The 21,635-nt window shown below is 40.7% G+C and overlaps 1 protein-coding gene across 6 annotated transcripts in view; it reads left to right on the top strand.

The window, feature by feature from the left end:
* PTPN3 (protein tyrosine phosphatase non-receptor type 3) overlaps positions 1-21,635 on the top strand; it is a 175,030-nt gene that overhangs the window by 36,128 nt on the left and 117,267 nt on the right. For 2 of the 6 annotated variants that reach the window (XM_071736825.1, XM_071736822.1), the window contains exon 1: positions 3,904-4,084. The exons of 3 other annotated variants lie outside the window; for them this stretch is intronic. The gene's annotated coding sequence lies outside the window, so the exon portion shown is untranslated. Of the gene's footprint in view, positions 1-3,903; positions 4,085-18,182; positions 18,202-21,635 lie in introns of those variants that run through there. One more of the 6 variants, XM_071736824.1, reaches the window with a different exon arrangement.

Below are 21,635 nucleotides of genomic sequence, written 5' to 3'. Positions count from 1 at the left end.
ACAGGGGATGTCGCACATGACTGAAGACAGTTATCCAGTTGCCTTGTGTCTATCCCAAGCCTCTACAAATCTGCACCTTTTTCCCATTAGGCTTGTTTTCTAAATCAGTTATTCGTGCTTCTTTTCTTCCTGAAGAAGTAAGGTTGCCCAAAAACTGGACATTAAGTGTAACAGAAGCATTCTATACATCTCTGAAAACATGCTCTGTGCTTTACCTCCATCTAAGTCACCTGGAAGTGATCAGGACTTTTTCCTGCAAATTTTCCACTGGCTACTAGTGCTGACAAAAAAAAGCCAGTCTAAGCTGTGAAATCAGACTGGTTTCACGATCACACTGAGGTGTAGCACAACCTAGGTATGTTGATCAAATAAAAAAAAAAAAAAAAAAAAAAAAGTAGCCTTCTCTTCTACTTAACTTGTTACACTGCTACACTTCTCCTCGTGTCACTACAAGCTAACCAAACTGGAGAGCTTATCAATATTAGAAGTATATATATTTTTTTCCTTATCTAGTTTTAAGCAGTACCTGATCCCTGACAAGGTATCTGCACAAACTGCTATCAGAGATGTTTGCTGGTGTGACAGCACTTCTGGGTGATGCTGAAGTCACTCCAGCAGCACTTCTTCCCTCTGATCAGTAACCGAGCACTGTCCTGAGTAAACTGAGCAGAGGTTCTGGTTGTGATTTTTTTTTTTTTATTTAAAGAAGTGCTCAGAGATGTGACTAAACACATGCAGCAACTGAGAATTGAAAAACTGTGTCCTAGATATCTTCAGCTGGATACCCAACAGGATGACAGTAGCCATCCAGCTGGTAGGTGTTAACATGTGCAATGAAGGCAGGTGTTGAGACATGCAGTGAATGGGAGACAATCCTGCAGGAAATAGTGTTTTTAGGTTATTATTTAGGTTTTATTTAGGTTATTATAGAAAATAATAATGCCTCTGCCAAAAGGTGAAATTAGCAAAGACAACCTTTATTCTGGGTTGTTTATGGGATTGGTTTTTTTTTTGGAGGGGAATGGTGGTTTTTCTTTTTAATTGCAGGCTGTTATTTTCATGGAATTAGTATCTTGTCCACATTTTTGATTGTGTGATAGGCAAATTACTTGCAGGTAAAGAATTAATGTTAATACAATTCAGCACATTTTTAAAAAATAGGTGACATGAGGGGACATTCCCATACAGAAGGTTTATTGAAACAAAGCTACTTTGTTTTTATCTTATACTATATTTGTTGAGGGAGAGTCTCTGTTGGTGGGAGATATTGACTAGTGCTCTATGTCATCCTGTATGTGGCAGTGATAGCTATTTTGTTCCTTCTTCTCTTCCCTCCTTAATCAATACAGGATTCTCTGCCTTTCCAGACAACCAAAGAATTTGGGATGGTGCTTTTTGGAGCTGTAATAAATTGTGGGTAATAGAAAACCATTTTTTGTTCCCATTAAATCTGCAACTCCCAGTCAATAGAGCAGGGGATACTCTCCTTCACTGGTGTGACTGACAGCACTGGATAAAACAGTTTTAACATATGTGAAGGTGGGGATTATCTGTTTTCCTCCATGTCCAACAGTGTAATTTCTGATGCTGTAATGAAAGAGTGGTCTAACTGCACAGCTTTGGTACTACTAGAAATGTAGGAATTGTAGATCTAAATCAAATGCCTGATACACTCATATTTCGCCTCTTAAAGCCATGATTATGATTAATTGGAACTAATGATTAATTGCTAAATTAATGATCTCACTTATGTGAGACTTATGTGGGACTATGTGGAGGGCAACATGCAGTTATTTTTATTATGGGGAGCAGTAGCTTGGCCTTTTAGCCAGAAGCCAGCTTCATGTGTCTTGTTGGGTAGCATATTTTAATGCATTCCCTCTAAAGAAAGTGGTGAGGAGTATTGCTTACAAAGTACTTTGGAAAATGCAGAGTATCAGTTTAAAGGAAGTTTACCTTAGTTCCACAGAACACAAAGTCTTGAGGGGTCTACTGCTCATTCATTAAGAAGAGGTTTTGCTAGAAACACACAGACCTAATGGGCTGATCCAGGGTGGACATGTCAAGTGCTTTTTCAGAAACTCTGCAGTTGCAGAGTTAACTATTCTCACACCCCAGAGGAACGTTACAGAGGTAACAAACAAACTTACTCCCACTGAGAGTCTCAGAACCAGATAACTAGAATGAAGTCTGTCAACTTTGAATATTTCATTAGGATTTAAATGTGCGGAAGATTAAGTCTACATACCTTTTGTAAACCAAGAGGGATTAAATTATTGGATGCCTTCCTCAATCAAGTCTTTCGGATAGATTGCTCTTCAGGGTAGACATTACTGAGCATGTTTATAAGTGTAAAGCAGAATTGTCCAGAAGAACGCGCAGAAAATCTGAAAAACCCTGTCAATCAGCCATGCTGAGCAGCCCTGTGCGTTGCCCCTGGTGGGAAAACATGTGATACAGCATGCTCCTCCCACTACTCAAATTTAGATAGGCAGTACTGTGTACAGACATGCACGAACTGGCTCCCCATCTCCTGCCTTCAATGTATCTGGAGTTGCTGCCTTCAAATTATGCTACCCAAACTACCCAGTCAAGTGGCATCCCGAGGAATGGCTAACGAGATGAGCAGTCCAGAGCAAGCAGATTGGAAGGGCCAGGTTGCCTTTTGGAAAGCCACATCTTCACTAAAGGCATTCTTATACAGTGCTATGCAGCACTCTCTCTCCCTGCATTTGTGTTAACAGAAATGTCTGAGGGCAGAGGCCCAAACCAATGAGGACTCTAACATCCAAGACCCACTGGTTTTTGAAGACTTCTTCTGTATGCTTTAACCTGGACTGTTTCACTGATCTCATTTACACAACTGTTATCGGTACAACTTTAAAGCATTATCACAACTGTACCACAAGGGCAGGGACAAGCATCTGGAAATTTCCTTAGGCAGGTTTGCCACTGGAGAAAACATACCAGTGGACTGCTCGGCCATTGAGGTATTCCGCTTCAGTTAATTAGCTGTGCTGAAAGGCTCAGTTAATTAGCATGGGTGTAGAGTTGCCCCGACACAGTTACACGTCGCAAGACCTGGACTAGTCCCTCCGCACGGTGCTGAAGTGTGCTCTGTAGGAAGTAGGAAAGCGGGAGGAACACAGGAGGCAGGGCACGCCTCACTCTGCCTGCTGGAGACCTCATCCCCGGGCATTACTGACCTGCCCGGGTCCCTTCAGGAGAAGCGAGCGGGTGGGGTGTGCTACAGGCCGCTTCCTTTAATGGGAACTCCCCTATCTCTGCAGTTGCCTCGATGCTATCCCAGGCGGTAACGCAAGCAGAGCCCAGGTTCCTCTTTTCCTCACACTGGCCGGGGCCTCGAGCTGCTGAGATGGTCCCTAATTAGAAGCCTTCCTCACAAAAAAAGAAGGATAGGAAGGAAAGGGAAGGGTATGGGAAAGGAAGGATATGGGAGCCAGTTTGTGCATGCCTACACAGTACTGCCTATCTACATTTGAGTACTGGGAGGGGCAGAGCTCTATCACACGTGGTAATACAAACTCCCAGGCGCCCCGCAGGCAGGGCAGCTCCGGGAGCAGAGCTCTCCCTCCCGCTGGGACAGGAACCCGGCAGGTAGCGGGTCCATTGGAGCCGCCATGGGCGCCCCGCCGTGGGGCCACAGGTACCGCCGCAGCAGCCCCCACCGTGGCGCCTGCGCGGCCCCCCCGGGCGTCTCCGCTCCCATTCCCCTGCCCCGCCTCGCCCGTTCCCCGTTGCTGGAGTAGCGGAAAGTGCCGAAAGGATCCGAGTGGAGCCGAAGCGGGGAGCGGGGTTGCAGCTGGGCCCGGCCGGTCGCTCCGCTAGAGGGCGGCCGCGGGCGGCCGGGCGAGCTCCCCGCCGCCCCTCCCCTCCCCTCCGTTCACCGCCCCGCCCGCCCAGCCCAGGCGCAGGAGCCGGCGGCGGCGGGAGCGGGGTTGGCTCAGTGGTCCTGCGGTCAGCACCTGCTCGCCTCGGTCCGCCCGGTGGCGGCGGCCGTAACGGCCGTAACGGTTTTCCGCGCCCCCCCTGAGGGAGCGGGGCGGCGGCGGCGGCGCGGCAGGTACCGGGCGGGGCGGCGGGAGCGGCGCGGGGCGCGGAAGCCGGGCGGAGGGCAAAAGTTGGCGCCGCCGGGGGCTCCTTCGGGAGGCGGGAGCGGTGGTGCCCCCGGGACCGCCCCCGCGCCTCTTCTTCGGGCGGCCGGCGGAGTGCCCTGACGGGCAGCTGGCTCTGCGCCGGTGCCGGGCTGGCCGCTGGCCCCGCGGGAGGGCGGGGGCGAAGGCTGCTCCCGGCGCCTGGGGGGGCTGGAGGGGAGAAGCCGGCGGGAAGGTGAGCGGTGCTGCCGGGCTGACCGGCAGACTGTGGCCCGCCGTGCCATGCCGTGCCGTGCCGGTGGGGAGCGGGCGTCTCCGGGTGCCCTGGGGAGCGGCGCTGCCCCGCGGGGTCCCTTCGTTGCGTTTTCTTCTCCGCACATTGGTTTTTCAGCGGGGTGTGAGGGCGGTGCGGCTGGGCAGGTGGGCGCCGTCGGGTCCCGGGGGAGGGAACGGGGGAAGGTCCCGTTGCGTCCCCGCTCGCTCCTGCCCTCGCTGGCTGATTAGAGAGCGTGTTTGGCTCCTTCACTTATCCCACCTTTTCTTTCCCCAAATTGTTGGCGGAGCATCTCGCCTCAGACTTTTTTCGAGCCCGTCCCAGCACCGAATGCCTGAGGCGGGCTGGGGAGAGGGAGCGCTGCGGGGGCCGAGCGCCCCTGCCCGCACGGACAGACGGAGGGGCCGACGGACGGGAGACTGCTCGGCACGGGTCTGCCGAGGAATCGAATCTTAAAAGCCGGAGCTAATAGTCACCTGGGAGGCTGTCGGCTCTCCACTTTCAGCATTTTGGGTGCCGACTAAGAATGTGGAGATGCGGAGATCTCCAACGCATGATATATCCGTATAATATACCTAACATATGTATATATGCAGTGTGAAAACAAGTTACCTTATTAGCGTTGTGAAACGCAAGCAACGGCAGTAAAAGATATTTATTTTAATGTAAAATTCCCGTTCACCTCGCAACATTTCTCGTTTCCTCTCTTTATTGACATTATCTGAAGTAATTAGTTAGCCTCCTTGTCTGTTGCTCATTCCTGTCTTTCAGAGACACAGGGTTACTGGGTATTTTGTTATTTTATTTAATTTTCCCTGCTAGGATGCTTGCTTTTGTCGTGGCTGTACAGCTTGTCATACAAATTGCTCCTACTCTATTACCAGTGTAATAGAAACCAGAACAAATTAGTGCTTTGATAATATTAAGTAGTGGTACTGATACTTTGATAATACAAAACTGTATTTTTGGTGGAAATATTTGTTTTACTGAAGTGCAGTATTTTTGCACAGGATTGCATAGAATAATTTTTTCTAAAAAGTTACTTTAGGTGTGTAGAATACTTAGCTTTGGAGGGGAATTGCACTTTCACTTCTTTATTTAAAGTCATCTGTAGAAGAAACAAATTGTCCCTGTTACCTGGGCAGCTTTGGTTGTAAAGAAAACCATTAACAAACTGTAATGGAGGGGGAGGAAGAAAGTTTTGCCTAATTGCCATATCTGGAAAAGCTTGCTAATGAAATACAAGTACGAAATTTACGGTGCTGACATTCTCTGGCACTGTCTGGTGGCAAAAATGTCTTGATGGGTTAGTGACAAGTGTCTAATACATCTTTGTTTTTACTTCATAAAAAAAAAAAAAAATCATATTCCACATATTTCCAAGTACACTCACCAGAATAGCTCATTAGAAGAACCAATTTGTGTTGATAAGGTTAATCTTGTTCTATTAAGCACTCTTACATTGCTGGCAGTATATTCCTGGAAAAACTCTTAGCACTTAATCTCTGATTTAATAAGTGGTTCTTATGTGTCCATTATCATCTTTTTTGCACATTCTAAGAATGGGATAGTCAGTTTATGATTTCAGAACAGAAATTTTGGGTAATAAAACAGTGACATGTACTGTGCCATACTTAACTTTTTCCCCTGATGCCTCCAAAAAAATTTTAATACAAACTAAGACTTTAGTGAAATGAACTTTTTAATTTAATAGCATTAATTTATATTCAGAAATGTCCATAATTGCTTCTTAATTTATCCATTTGTATTACTGTTGTAGTATGCTTAATGCAGGAGATGGTAATGAAAAAGTTAATGTTATAGCAACATCACCTTCTTGCATATGTTCATGAATTGTCACATGATAAATCTTGTTTTCATCCACTCCAGCGGTTTAAAGTAGCAACTAATTTGTAAATATCTTGGGTGGGGTTTTTTTATAGTCAGTGTTAGAGACAGTTGTCCATACATTTCTAAGCTGTCACCTACTTTTTGTACTGATGAGTGAATGATAGCTTTACATAGACACTAAAAGAATAACCTCACTGAGGCACAACACTGAATGTGTTGTGTACAGAAGTGATGACTGTGAAATTTTCCAAGCTGGACTAAATGCAGGTACAGTGAGTAGTTCTTCTATTTTGTCAATGTGTTGACTATATTTGTCACGCTGGCATCTATACATAGTACTGTTTGTTCATGACAAATCAAGCTGTTAAAAGTAAACTAAACAGTGGTGATCAGGACCATTATCAACAACCATATGCATTTATATAAGGTAGGTTTTGCATTTTAAATCTTTTCTTTAAGGAGCCTTGTAATTTTTTTTCTTTTTTTCTTTTTTTTTTTTTTTTTTTAATGAGAAACAATTTCAGAAGCTTTATGACCATGAAACTGGGAACTGGTTGCTGTCAGAGGCACTCAGTTAATTGGAAAAGCAAGAGAACAACATTTTTCAGTTGTTTTCCCAAAACAAAAAGCTATGTATTTAAATTATTCTCTGTATTAGCTAGTCTTACTTTGTAGTATTAGTTTCTCTTGCCTTCTGGCTCCCCTGTATGCATCAGTGCAGTTTATATTTTGTTCTGTGGTATTAAGTGCATGAATTTAATGAATGAGGGGGATTTGACACAGCTTTGATGAGCAGTAGCTCATCCAGCTTGCAAGTGTCTTGACTTGTGCTAAGAATCCATAGCTCTGAAACTTCAGTCCCTAGTGGGAGCATTGGAAGCATTGGTTGAGAACATGGGGCAGCTCTCACTTGAGTAGGAGGCTGCCCAAATCAGTCAGCAGGTAATCCTCAACTGGGATTGTCTCTTAGGCTCACAGGTAAGGCAGGGTTTAGGCAACTTAGTCCAGGCTACGTGGAGGTGTCAGTATCTGCCAAAAACACTGCCTGCAGTTTTGTTTTGGGGTTGGGTGCTTTTCATGATCTATAGTGCTTTCTTGTTATCAAGGCCTAAAAATCAGAAGATACATGATGTTACTTTGTAACAAGTGTGAATTTAATGGGATGGAAGTTAGTCTTATGTCAGGGTGTTTATAGAGGTGAATTGTGGGGATAGAGGCAGCTGGAGTGCAGTGAGAGTTTTGTTCCAAGTACCATCCTGACTTACCTTAAGATAGTTTATTCTGATCTCCCCATACCCTAAGATAGCATTGCCTTCATATCAGCACCTACTGAGTTCTTATTTCTGTTATTAGCATTGTAATATGAAACTCAGTCATGTGCCTTGTTTAGGACTTCGTATTTCTATTTATTTCTTCCTTTCATATCCTGCACAGAAAATACTTCATGAAATTCTAGGAAATCAGATAATATAGAAAACATTCTCCAATAGCTTGTTTTATGGTGCTTTTTTTGTTTGTTTAAATTTTTCCACCTCTTGGCAAATCGCATTTAAAATTTTGAAGAGCCTTTTCCTTAAGGAATACGCTGATGCTTCCTTACATAATTTAGTCACTTAAGCTGTGCTGAAATCACCCTGATGCTGAAGTCTGATCATGCCTGTGTGCTAGATTTTATGTTTTAGATTTCTAAACATTGCACATTAGTTATGACAGCAAAGGTTTCCTGTCTGCTGGCCCCATAAGATTCCAGTGAAATTTCAAAACCTTACAGGTGCTCAGTGCATTGCTGTACTCTTGCTCATCTGGTGGGTCCCATGTGCTCTTGGCTTGCAAGTTGGACAAGTCCAAGCAAAATCTGGGCTCTGGGCATACATTTGGAATACAGATTCTCCATCTGGCACTCATCAATAAGATGTGAGGTATTTTTAAACTAGTTTCCAGAAAAAGAGTTGGAAAGGCTACAGCAGAAATGTATCTGCCTTTTCACCATTCTTAGAGTTTCTCCAGCTTTGGCTGGCATACTTCCATGGTTTGAAGGCCTTCTCTTTTCACATAGCCTTGCCATCTCATCTCGGCACGTGTCTTCATCCAAGAACAACACCTCCTTTTAGTAAATATAGGTCTTCTCCCCAAGAATCCTCACTGTTGGTTTAACAGGAAAGCATATCACTGCATAAGCAACTGATGCAGTGGTGGATCTCTGCAGGCTGTAGGCCCCTTAGTCTGAAGCCAACGTGGTATCTGAATTGCCTGTTTCAAATGAAGATCATTAGGACTGGGCCAGTCTGATTGATTTCTGTGACTAGGTTCCCTCTATTAAACTTCTGCAAATCTCTCTTGAGAGAGTAGAGAACAGTAGATGAGTAAGGCAGTTTTACAGACCAAATGGAAATCACAAGAAGCAGCGAAGCTTGCACATGGTACAAGTATATGCTAATCTGCCACATTGGCTGTAATTTCATCAGTTCCCTCTCTTGGCAAGTTTAGGTTTCATACAAGCACCTAAAGTCACATATGCTGGAGAAAGAGCATGTACTTTGAAGTATGACTGAAAGCTCTGCTGAGGAGACTGTTTTCCAGAATCTGGAATTGAGAGGAGCTCTTCAAGCTAAATGATTGTAATCCCTTTCCTAGCAGAAGGAATCTGGGGCTTTTTGAAAGGTGTTCTTTGCCAAAAGTGAAACAAATATTTTTCCTTGCATCACAAAGTAGAAATGCAGCCAAAGTAAAATGTCACATGCATGCTTGTTTTGACCAATTCAGTATGTTTCAAGAGGTGATGTAGTAACCTTTGTCATAGCCACCTATTTTCTGTCATCTTTATCAACCACCAGCTCCTTTCTTTCTAGTTCAGCCTAGCGGCCTGTGCACTGTGAAGCTGGTGAGGTAATTATTCTTAATCAATACTGTGCAATATTAAGATAGTAACCTACCAGTCATAGGCATCTCTTGTTTTTATTTTTAGAACTTTGTCACTTAAGATTTAGCAATTTTGCCCATAGAAATTCATAAAAAATGAGAGCAAAAGCCAGTCCTTACTTGAAACCTATGCATTCATCTTATAGTGAGCAGTAAAGTTTTACAGGGAGTTCAATAGGTTTTTCATCTTTCAAAGTGAAAACAAGATCAATATATTTTTAATGCCTCTGCAAGAAAAAGAAAAGTAGGTGTACAGAAAGTGATTCTGACTCTGTTCTTCTATTGTAATGTAATATGAAACTAATTACTTACTCTTTTAAGTTTGGGTAACCTTTCAAACAAGCTAAAAGGTTTTATTTCTGAAATGTTAAGGTGGACAATGCTAAAGAATGCTTTACTTTTTTCTTTTCTGAAAGAGAAGAAATGGTAAAATTTATGTGAAATCATAAACTGTTTCAACATTTGTAGCTGGCAAAATGCAGTTGGCTTGGAAGCAGTTAGTGATTTTGACAGATACCAGTAGTACTAAGCAAGGCTGGATGCCTCAGTGCTGTTTTAAATACCAAGTAAAACAACATGCACAAAGTAAAGCTTTCTTTTCATTTTTTGTATGGTAAGGAAAAAAAAAATAAATCTTATTTTCTGTGTAAGTCTTTTATTATTTACACTATTAACCAGATTTTTTAAAAAACCTAAACAGGACTTTAAAAAACCCCAAAAAACAGAAAAACCCCACAACTTGGTAAAAAGAGCATTTGTAAGCAACTGAAATCAACAGTGAAGTATTTCAGTAAAAGTCAAACACTGTTTTGTTTGTACTTCAAAGTACCAAAGGAGTTACAACTTGACATCTTGTTCGCTGATTTCCCGCTGTCCTCTCCCTCCACCCCCAGACAGATTTCAATCTGGTGTGTGCAGCGTTATGGAAAGCAAGTGGCTCATAAGGCCAAACTGTGATGAGTAACCATGGCTATTTCCCCAGCAAGTGATGGGATACAGTTACACTCTGTGGCATGACGCAGTTTTATGAATCAAAGCTGTGAGCCTGAGCTCTGCCTTGCATACGCGTGGGCTGCTTTACTGTGGTGTTGTTGTTGTGTTGTTTTGCCTACGGTTGTGTGAGTATGGATCTTGTTGTTCAACGTGGGCCATTTCTCAGGAATTGGCCCTGAATATGTAGAGGTCTGGTCTCTGCTCTTTCCCTGAGTTTTGGTGGTTTCTTTTAAAACATAGTATTTTTATAGCAAGTACTTCTTGTATGTTCAGTTGGCTTTTATTTCTCCCTCTCTATAAGTATATTTTCCATAATTTTAGAAATCTTTTTTTCTCATTCTTACAGCTTTTTGTTGTAGGCAAACTTGAACGTGTACCCGAAGTTAAGCATGTGCAAGAATTGGTTGACTGCTATGATTGCTTCAGTGCTCGTGTTTTTTCTGGAAGAGAGTAACTTCTTAAATGTGTTGCTCATGCTCTAAGTAATACATTAAAAGTATCTGCCTGTAGGTAAAGCAGGTTGTTCTTGGGGTGAGTTCAGATCAGCTAGCACACACTAAAGTACATCCTGCCTTATCTTCTTATTGTTATTTCAAAAAGTGTTAGTCCATATTTACTATAGTATGAGCACAAACTCATTAGTTGTTTGCAGTGCTGTTTATAAGATGGTAGTGTCTAGTTTTTGTACATCTAGCCATATGTGTATCAGCAAAAAGTTATTAAAGCATGTTGGAAACTCTTTTTAAAAATTGTGGCTAACAATCCTGACCTACTGTCTGGATTAACTCCATAGTTATAACATAATTTGAATTTCTGTCATGTCCCTGGCTACTTATTTTTGGGTCTAGTGTGTCAATGGGTGTTGTTAATTACCAAAGGGCTTTAAGGAGTTATTGAACTCTGATAGTTTGCTCTTTCACATCACACTCTTTAGACTACTCTTGTTTGATTAAGATTTCCATCCCTGTGTATGTCCAACTCAATTTTAAATCTTGGTTCTCTCCATTTGGGATTTGGTGCAAGTGTTTATTAGAACCATCCTTCTGTTAACTTGAATACTTCTTAAGCCTGATTGTAATTTCTGTCTGTTCTGCCCATTTCCACCTTCAACTACAGCTTTCTCAGATGTTTTGTAAAAATAGTGTCACAATTTTAATTTGAGGAAAAAATTGTTATCGAACTTCAGTTTGAGTAGTGCATAAGCCACTCTCAAAATCACCTTTTGTGCTATTCTATTTGGGGTTAAATTGAAAAGATGTCATGTCTTTTGACAATCTTTTTGCAGAGAGATCCTACTGCTTTAAGGATCACAAAGTTTTTTCCCTTCAAAGCATGTTCCTGTAAATATACTTTGTTTTGCATGACAAATTAACACATTGCTAAGAATTTAGTTACATGTGAGCTTGAATACCTTCTTGAACTTAAATTGTACATGTATTTAATAAAATAATTTTTAAAAAGCTTAGGTTGCTCATCAGGGTTTCCAGTATTTAATGACTGTTGCAATGTTGAAAGCCAGTGATATAATTCCTTTTTTATTACAGTTTATGGTTGTTGGGAACAATTGGAGTAATGGAAAGGACTGATTCCTTCCCAAAATAAATAAGCAGTTTGAGGTGTCATTGAAAAAAATCAGGTTTGTAGATACCAGGAAACTCTTGATCTGGGAAAATACTGGTGATACTGTACTTCATGTAGATTAAATTAACAGTAGCTTTTAATAAGACTGTACCCATGTATGGATTTTTTAATATTTGCAGATATAGTGGAGGGGTTTTATTAAAAAAACCCCAAACCTCAAAAACTTCAGCAACTGATTCTTCTTGCTTTCAGATTTGTTTGACTTAAGCAACACAGTTATTCTTTGAAGCAGCTGCCAGAAAGTTTCATAAGCTGAGGGGAGAGCCTGCGGGACTGCGCCAGCCAGGGTGCACTACTGCTGTGGCAAGAGACCAAAAATCCTGACAGATTTCAGAACACCCCAGCAATATTCTTGTAGTAAAGCAGCTGTCTTAACTGTAGCTTTCCATTCATTAAATCCGGTGGATTCTCCAGCTCGGTTATGTATATTTCCTATTCATAATGAAAATGCACACCTGGAGAAAAGATGCCTATCTGGAGGAAGCTGGTGGTTTAGCACCTGGGAGCTGATAAGGCTCCAAGGTTAAGGGGAACACAGTGGGTTTTTGGTAACTAGGAAGTGATTCAGTGTTTAATGGGAAAGGTTGTGTTTTGTCTTATGCCTTTTCAGAGTAGATACGAGTTTATTGTTTTTCAGATAGGTACTTGAAGTTTTCATTCATTTTGTCCTGATACGTATTGCATTGACCAAAGGTAGCAAGTAACTGGTGGAGCAGGTGAGCATGCTGTTACTATTCAATTAAGGAGCACTTAATTGAGTAAGAGCAGAATGCTTCTAGCCAGGGCACTCTGTGTTATCAGGCTGTATCTCCCTGGAATGAATAGGGAGCATCATGCTTTTGTTGCAGCTGAGTGCATAGGCTTGGGACATAGTGTTCAAAGCGTGAAACAAACACCTCTCTGCCAGTGTAATAGTAACAGAGAACTTACTAATTGCGTGTCCTTTTCTGGAATATTATTATATGATAGTTCACCAGGACAACACTCCCCTCCCACCTCCCTCATGGCTATTTACAAATATGCAGTTGTATTTGGTCTATGACCTTTGACAACTTGTAGTGAAACTGTTAATGTGTAAGGGAGTGATTTGTGTTGTGATATTACCCTTTTGACACAAGGTTCACAGGTTTGGTAAATGCTCAAGCATAAATAAAGTGCTTTAATTACTTTTTTTGCATTTCCTTAGAGATTTAGGCCCCGACCAATATATTACACAACATGAAGGTGAATTGATATACTTAAATTTGAGCTCCTTAAGTAAACATGGTAGACTCTGTTTTTTCTTTTCTATCCAAGTGTTTCACTAGGAAGAAGCTTGCTGTCTCTTTTGAAGTATTACTTGTTTTGTTACTTGAGTGTAGAGCAAAACTGCTGGAAGCCCTCCACCAGGTTTTCACTGTGGCCTAGCTGCTGGAACACATTCCTGCCTCTCTCATTGGAGGATGTTTCTTTTATTTTGCTTGTCTTTTATTAATTGTGAAATTCTTGCATCTTGATGTGATGGAAGTATTACACTTAGGTCTGTCCTGTAATGTACAATTAGTAATTTCTCTTTATCAGTATGAACAGAGCTATGCAAGTATAGAATTGTTTAAAAACTGTGGTAAATTGGTAAACCCTGTTTTATTAAGTGCTAATTGATATTGAGCTGAGTATATTGACTTCAGATCCTGAGTTAGTGGTAGCTGGTTTCTAAAGAGATATATCTGACTTGTGAGCAATCAAGGGTTTTTGTGGTAATCAAACAGTATGATTCAGTGGAATGGGAAGCTAGAAATAGATAATAGACCCAGTAATAAAGATAATTTATTGCTAGAATAACTTGCTGTTTGCGCTATATTCCTGGCTCTGAAAAGATGATATAAATAATGTTTCTTCAAATAAACCTCATCTTGGAGGGAAATTATCTTAGAAGAGTTGTGATCTTTTTATATAGGAAACCAAGCTTACTCATAATGCGTTACCCATACTCTTTACATTGTGAAAGAGGACTCTGACCCTTTTTTGTAAGGTGTTTTGGTGAATAACATGCTTTTCTAATAGCATCTGCTGAGATTAATTAATGAATTGAGCTGCTGTGGTCTTGACAAGTGAGCCTCTGGGCTATGATGTACGGAGGGTCTAAAGTTAGCTTTGTCATCCGGTACTGGGAAAAGCAAGAGATTTTGTTACTATTATCAGTTACAAACTCTGTTACTTGTTAACCAGAGTGTGCTATGTTTGAGGGACTGGGAGTAGTGTCATGTTTATGCCAGGGTCATCTGTGTCTGGTTTTTTTCTAATTACCCAGGAAGTAAATCATCCCCAGTATAAGAGAGCTGGTTTTAAATTTCTCTTTTGGGTGTCAAAGCAAGCAGCCAAAGACGAATACAGGCTATGTTAAGCTGGTATGAAGAAAATAAATCTGCATGTTGCTTTGTCTGCCAAGTGCCCAAGGTTGTAGCTTTTTATCACCTCATTTACCAAAGGCAAAAGTAGTCCTTTTATACCTTGCTTTTCCCTCTTATCCCCCAAACATTTGTAAACAAAACACAGTAACCTAAAGGACAAACTTGGTTTCATCCCCTTCACTAGTTAATTAAGTAAAATTACTACTAAGCCCAAGATAACATGCTCATCCTTACAGCTTTCTCTACTAAAGTAAATTATAGGCCAACGCTGCTGAAGCTTTGAAGAGTGTGTTCCCCTCTGTGTTGCCTCCATTGTGTGAATGAACACAGCACCGGGTCAGTCTTGTGTATTTCTTTGGTCCTCAGCTGCTGGGTGAACAGAATTGTTTAATGGCCTTTCTTGGTTAGAACCTTGAATCATTCATTGGAGCTCATTTGGTTTTCTTTTTGGCAGTAAGGAGAAAAACTGGCTTTACAAACATTTGCTGTATGCTACAAGGCAAAGTTGAACTCTTAACACGGGTAATAAAAAAAGCTTGTTTTACTGGATTGATTAGATGGCAGCTTCAAAGTGATCGGCAAGTGTGTCTTTCACCAGCAGATAAGGTCAGACAGTGTGAAGAGCCAGGCTTTATTAGCATCCTTCCTTTCCATCCATTGGGATCCCTTATGACAGTTGATGTGTGACAAGTAAGCAAGGTGAAAATTTCCATTTCTTAAGTACTTTAAACCTTGATGCCCTGTTGGGTGACTTGGAACAACATTGGATCAAATGAACGTTCAATTCCTGAGTGTAGTTTGCTGTCTGAAGAGCATACTGGTTGTCCATCCCTGCTCCAGTAATGTCCAAGGCTGTTGGTTAGTTTCAACACATTTTATAAAATAAAGTCAAATGTCTTACAGACATTAAGCTGTAAACTATATGAAAATGTTAGTGTCTGCACTAAGGGTAAGGCAAGTGTGAGACTGAGCAGGCACGTATATTGTTTTGCCCACAGGGTAATGAGTGAGCAGGTGCTTGACTTGGCTTCAGCTGTTACCTTTGTTGCCTCACTCTGCATCCTCTGATAAATGGCTGGGAAAGACATGAGAAGGTTATGGTGGTAAGGAAGCATATGGAGGACTCCAAAGGCTTGGGGTCTGGGAGCAGAAGAGAGGAAGAGATCAGATTTGAGAAGTGGCAGCCCATGATCCTAAGGGATGACAGTGCAGGATGAAGAGGATCAGAGGCACCTGGCATGCCTGTCCGACTCAGCAGGACAGTGAAGGGTGCCAGAGGTAGCCACCAAAAGGGTTTGCTGATACATTGCCAAGTTATTCAATAATAAATAAATAACTTGAACAGTTACTTGCATCATAAACTGTAGTTACTTTTAAATAAGTATTCTGCAGACATTAACTTGTAATGCCTGTTGGTTCCTGCTGTATTGCTGGTGTTCAGACATGACAGTTGTCTAGTGTTGGAAAATTTCTGCAGTACAGAGATTTCAGTCTCCACACTAAGAATATATAATTGGATGATGTGATACATTAGGTTGGTGTATAGACATTTGAGGATGAAATTGTTAGTGTACTAATCTACCTGTTTATTCATTCTTTTATTTAGAGGGAGTTTGTGTTTTGTTTGTGTGTTGGTTAATGTTTAATTAGATATCTGATATAAGGGAAGAAAAATCTTAACGTTAAGAGCCATTAAACTCTGGAATAAGTTGCCTAAAGAAGTGGTGGAGACTTCCTTGCTAGAAATACTCAGTTGTTTGACCTGATGGGACCTTGAAAAACCTATTTTTAAGCCCTGCTTTCAAGAGCAGTTAGACAACATGATCTCCAGAGGTCCCTTCCAGCCTAGATTTTTCTATGATTCTGTGATCTAGGCCATATGTAGTCACATTATTCTAAAATACTGGTGATAGCTTACTGAAAATAACAATCTTGTTAAAATAATAGATTTTTACTGCTGAAAATAAATGTGGGAAATAAGCTTATCCACTTGTGGAAAACTTTAGCACCACTCAGTTATATTTGTAAGGCAGTTGATGCTGTTGTTCTGTATGCAAGGAAAAGCTGTATTACTGATACTTATTTTTATTTATGTGAGAGCAGAGTCTAAAATGAGGAAAGAACTGTCCGTCACGTTGCCTCCTATAGAATTTTGCTTGATGTACACCCTGCCCCTAATTTCAAATAGATTCAGAAAGCATTTGACATCTAGTGCCAAATGTCTTTTTCTTTTCTTTATTGTTGGTTATATGTAAATGTTGAATGCCTGAATGAGGAAGATTATATGGCTCTCTGAGTGTACATATATAGACACATTATATGTATGTATATATATATACATATATTGATATGTTTTTTCAGAGCAAATTGAACATGTTAAGACAGACTTATCAGTAGTGGAGATATATGTATTTCTAAACATTTTGAGATAAATCCCGGTTTGGTTGCTTTGGGGTTTTTTTGGTTTTTTTTCCTGAAATGTCCACTAGTGGTTGAGCTTCCTGCAGTAAGTCTGTTTTTTGCTGACAGTTCATTATAGAAATAATTCAAAAGTTGATGTACTCTTTTGTGCTGAGGAAATTCTGCTGTGTAGTGGCTTGGGAAAAAACCCTAAATTCTATGTTAGTGTGGTGATGTCCGTGTATGTAAAACAGGAAATGTCTAAATGTGTAAAATGCAGGAAAAAACCCTAAAAACTTAGGCCTGATGTTCAGAATGGAACTTTAGTGTCTTTTACTGGAGATAATTAAGACCCATAAGTTACTTCATGGGAAAATATATTTAAGTATTTAAAACTTCTTGTGCTAACCTGACTGGCATGTAGAATTAAGCGTGGGGACTACTTGGCTTAGTTATGATATGGGTTGAGTTTATTTAGCAACTTTTGGATACTGTTTTAAACCTTAGCTTTGCAATCAGAGATGCTTACATATATAGTTTAGAAGCTTGTTTTATAGTGAATCCTTCCCCTTTACCTAAAATTTGGCTGTTACTCCGGCTCTCTTGGTTTGTTTTTGTAAAGGGGAGACTATGGCAGTTGTCTTAGCTGGTAAAAGCATTTTATCAGGGAATAAATAGTTGCAAAGTCAGCATTTTTCTTCAGTTAAAAAAAAAGTTACGACCTCCTGTGTTGTTGCTGATTTTTTTTTCTTTTATTGTTTGATATAATTCTTTTTCTTCACATTTAGATCAACAGTACCTTTTTTTTTTTTTTTCCCTGTTGCACCTAGCCACTTTAGGACCTGTTCTTGAAATTGGGAGCGAGGAGTTTTCATTGTGCTTGCCTTCGAGAGTAGAGAATGTTCTATGTAAATCTTTCTTACTCTTCCCTGAATCCTTAGCATAATTGCAGCCATCACAGACCATGTTCAAACAGATAGCACCACTTCAGGCACTGGTGTGCTGTCACTTCTGTACTGATAGCTAGATTAGATGTATAATTAACCATTGTTTGGACATTTACAAATATAATGATGTGGGTGACAGCTGCTGTTGACAGGGCAGAGAGGAAAGGCTGAAGAGATCCTCAAGTGGCCTAGCCCTAAAATGAAAGAGCTGGTGGTTGAAATGCCTGCTACTGGCAATGAGTCTATCTTCTCCAGGGAGGCAGCACATGGGATTCCCGCAGGGTTTGTTATCAACAAGGAGACTGTGAACCTCCTGCTTCAGCACACCTTCCAGGTGCTCTGGAAACACCTTCTTTGGGCGTTGTTCCTGAGCCTGCTTCTCATGCCTAGGTGGGGGATTATGGTCCCATGGTTAATGAGTTGCTTCAGCCCCTGTGCTGGGTTGCAGCAGCAGCATGCACATTTTAGGAGCTGTAGCAAGGCCAGGGGTGTCCTGTAGCAGGGTTTGGGGTCCTGGAGCCACTTGCTACAGGGGGTAGTGGGGCACCAGCTGATGCTCACTATCACACTTGGGTTTAGAGCCTAGTTAGGGGTCCAGTTTTGGAGTTTTGCATGGCTGGAGCTAGAGGAAAGTAGCAACGTGAAACCTGGATTTGGAAATTTTGAAAAAGGTATGTTTTACCTAGAAAAAGAGGCAGATTGTTTGTTTCTCTTAAGGAATGCTTCACGTTAGGTCTTGGCTGTCATAAACCAAATTAATTTTTATTTGTTCTTCCTTTTATTTTCTTTTATTCTGGCTTTCAGTATTATTCCAAAAGATACATGACTGCTTTGCTCATAAGCATTTTTAATCCTTTCTTTACTGCGTTTGTACTGAGAGTTGTATTTTGATGCTGAATTCCCTTAGACCTGATAACAATAAAGTTGACAAAGAGGGAACTAGAACAAAACTAGTCCCTAGTACCTGGACTCATAAATTTAGGAAAAGATGCTACAGCCTCATAACTATACCTAAGCTATTTTGATATCCTGCTCTCTTTGCCTTCCAAATATCTAATTAATTAATCAAAAGTTATATATAACAGTTTTTTTGTGGAGCAAATTACAGTAAGATTCCTCTGATTCAACCTGTTCAAGTAAGAATGCACATAGTAGTCCATGTGTATCTATGCATTTCTTTCTTACAAGCTTAGTACACTACAGCATACTAGTTTAATATACTATATCTTTGACAATAATCACAGTTTTTTCCTTAACAGCTTAATATTGGTAATTGAGCATGAAGTTCCCTTGAGGCAGGGAGAAGATAGTTTTGATAAACTGTTTTATGCTGAAATACGTTTGGAAGCTTGGGGTTGACAAAATTAACAAGGTCTGTGGCAATGGTGGTAATAATGCTTCTGGATAGAGCTGTCATTTTTGTTCTTTTGAGGTTTTTGTTTCCTTCTCTTTCTGGGGATGGTAAGGGCAGAGCTGAGGTGCTGGTCTGGAAGCAATAAAAGTGAATGCTGGCAAAATATTTTTATACCTCAGCAAGTCAAACCTTTATCTGTCTGGAAAACAAGATGTTCTGTATATGAGTGTAGTAGTGTGTGTCTGGCACAAAAGGTGAATATGTGGTCACCGTTAGCCAGCTGTCTGTAAACTGTATGTTTGAGTAATGCTGGAGAAGATGACAATTCAGCAGCAGGAGAATGCCAGAGAGTTGAATGAGATGCATCCAACCCCTTACCCAGCTGTGCAGATAACATTGTTTGAGATTGACTAGGACTAAAAAGCAGTGCTGTCAAGGAAACATTTCAGGCTCAGCATGGAATCATACTATCTAATATTTATGAAAGGAAGTACACATAAGATGCTGGAACTTCAAAGGGCATTTAAAAAATGCAAACAAACCCCCCCCCCCCTCAAACCCTAACAAAAAAACCCACCGCAAACCCCAATCTTGTATTTCACAGTAACTGGCTGTCTAAACCTTTTGTTTGTTTGTTTCTTTTAGATTAATGGTGCTCATAGGAATTTGTAAAAATGGGAACATCACCCATAAATTTTTTATTCTTTTTTTCGTAGCTCTGATCTAGTTTCTCAGGAACAAACTTTATTCATTGTTTTAAAGACGCCAGATAATTCCCTGCACTGTCTTATCTAATTTCTTCCTCCTCCACTCTCTGCATTGCTCTCATACTCTTATTACTTTTGCTTTGTTTCAGTCCATCCCATTGTGCTTTTATTCATCCAGTACTTGTTTTCATGTCTGGTTATTCTTCTTGAATAACCTTCTGCTTATTCTACTTGAGCCCCTATGCATTTCAGAGATTGAATTGATTAATCATAGCAGTTTTTACTTTTTTTTTTTTTTTTATTTAAACATTATATGATACAATGCTTTGAAATTCCTGGACAAGGGAGCCCTTTATAAAAAATAAACCAGGAGGCATTCTCTTTGTGATTCTTTGTGAAGGTTTTAAAACTGCTTCCCAGCCAGAGCTCTGCTATGAAGTTCTCTTAGACTCCCCCTTCAAGTGTGCTGCTCTGTATCTCTTTGGCTGCTTTGTGTTTGCTGGCTCAGGTTGGGCAGTCAGCCTGTCATTGCTTTCAGTCCCCAAGAAAGCTCCTCTTACCACTTAATTCTGTTTAGTCTTGTGAATGGTCTGTACTTTGAAAGAATTGCTGTTCTAGTCATATTGCTCCAAAAGAGGGACTGTACACTACATCATGATTTTACCCCGGTTGAAGGTGAGATACCTTGCTTATCAATTTTGGTGAAATTTTTCCTGGATTTGACATTTATTCCCATTATATGGAGAATCTGCAAGGGTCAGATTTGCTTAGGTGGAAATCTAGGTTTTATTAATAGTAGGAAAATGTATATGACATAGGTCAGAATTTGTACTTCAGTTCCAAAGATCAGGTGAGGGTTGAGTGCATTCAGCATGTGTAAATATTGATGTCCCATTCAGCAGGCTCTTGTGAGCAAGCAGACCACTTACCTGGTTATGACAAGGTACATTTTGCACTAGGAAAGCAATTAAGATTAAATAAACTAAGCTGAGTATTTTTTTATAGAGGTGTAATTTAGGGTAGGCAATCTAGAATAGGGGTTATTACCTTTGTTACTGATCACAGCATAAGCTTAAATATTAGAAATCTATATAATGGCCTAGCTAATAGCTTTTAAAATCAAGTTGTTAGTCTTTATTCAGTTACTGAGGTAAAATTAGCTTGACAACACTGTTTGAAAAATGGATTTCAAATTAATTTCTGATTGAAAGCTCTCATGACAATCAGTTCTTTACAAGGAAGTGGGCTTTTTTTTTTGTCATTGACTTGTTGTATAGTTGCTTTGATCAATTGAGTAGTCTTAAGCAAAACCAGAAACGCAGTATTGTGTTTTCAAGTAGTCCTTATTTTGACACCTTTCCTTCAGAATATACTTCTGGTCTTGCAGGATTATGAAAGAAAGCATTTAGGTTTCTGGCTTCTCTCCTATTTCTCTGTCCAGCTGTTCTGTGATCATAGCTCTACCCTGATAAGGTGCTGCAGTCAACTCCCTCATAGCCTCTCCCAGCCTTTCTACTTCAAGTTTTGAGGAATTTGCCTAGTGGGAGGCATAATTCAATACTGCTGCCGTGCAAAAGCACCTAAAAGTGGGGAAACGGGAAGAGAGATGCCTGGTCTCAGCACTGCAAGCAAAGCTCTCCTTTTTGTTTTTTCTTTTTCATTTTTTTTTTTTCCTCCTGTTTTCAGTATAAACCAGCAATGCTGGCTTGCTGCCTGCATTCCTCTGTAATCGGTTGCCACAGCATGCTAAGATTGCTTTGTGGAAAGTAGATAAATGTTCTACCTGCCAGCCAGGAATACAAAAGCTGAAATAGGAAGGATCGGGGAATGTCATCTACTTGGTGAAGTTTGGGGTGTGTGTTTAAAAATGCCTGGCATTGTCTCATGTATTAAGTGATTTAAATCTTTAAAAGCAAACTAGCCTCCAAGTTTTAAACTCTGAAAAAAAAGCAGCTATTCATATATGGTGGATACTAGAGATGCATTCTCAAGCAAGAAGGTTGTTTAATTCTGTAAATTATGTGAATCAAGCAATGCATGCGAC

Source organism: Heliangelus exortis, chromosome 2, assembly GCF_036169615.1.
Source record: "Heliangelus exortis chromosome 2, bHelExo1.hap1, whole genome shotgun sequence".
NCBI lineage: Eukaryota > Metazoa > Chordata > Aves > Apodiformes > Trochilidae > Heliangelus > Heliangelus exortis.
Note: the sequence above shows the minus strand (reverse complement) of the source record. Positions and strands in the feature narration are given on the sequence as shown.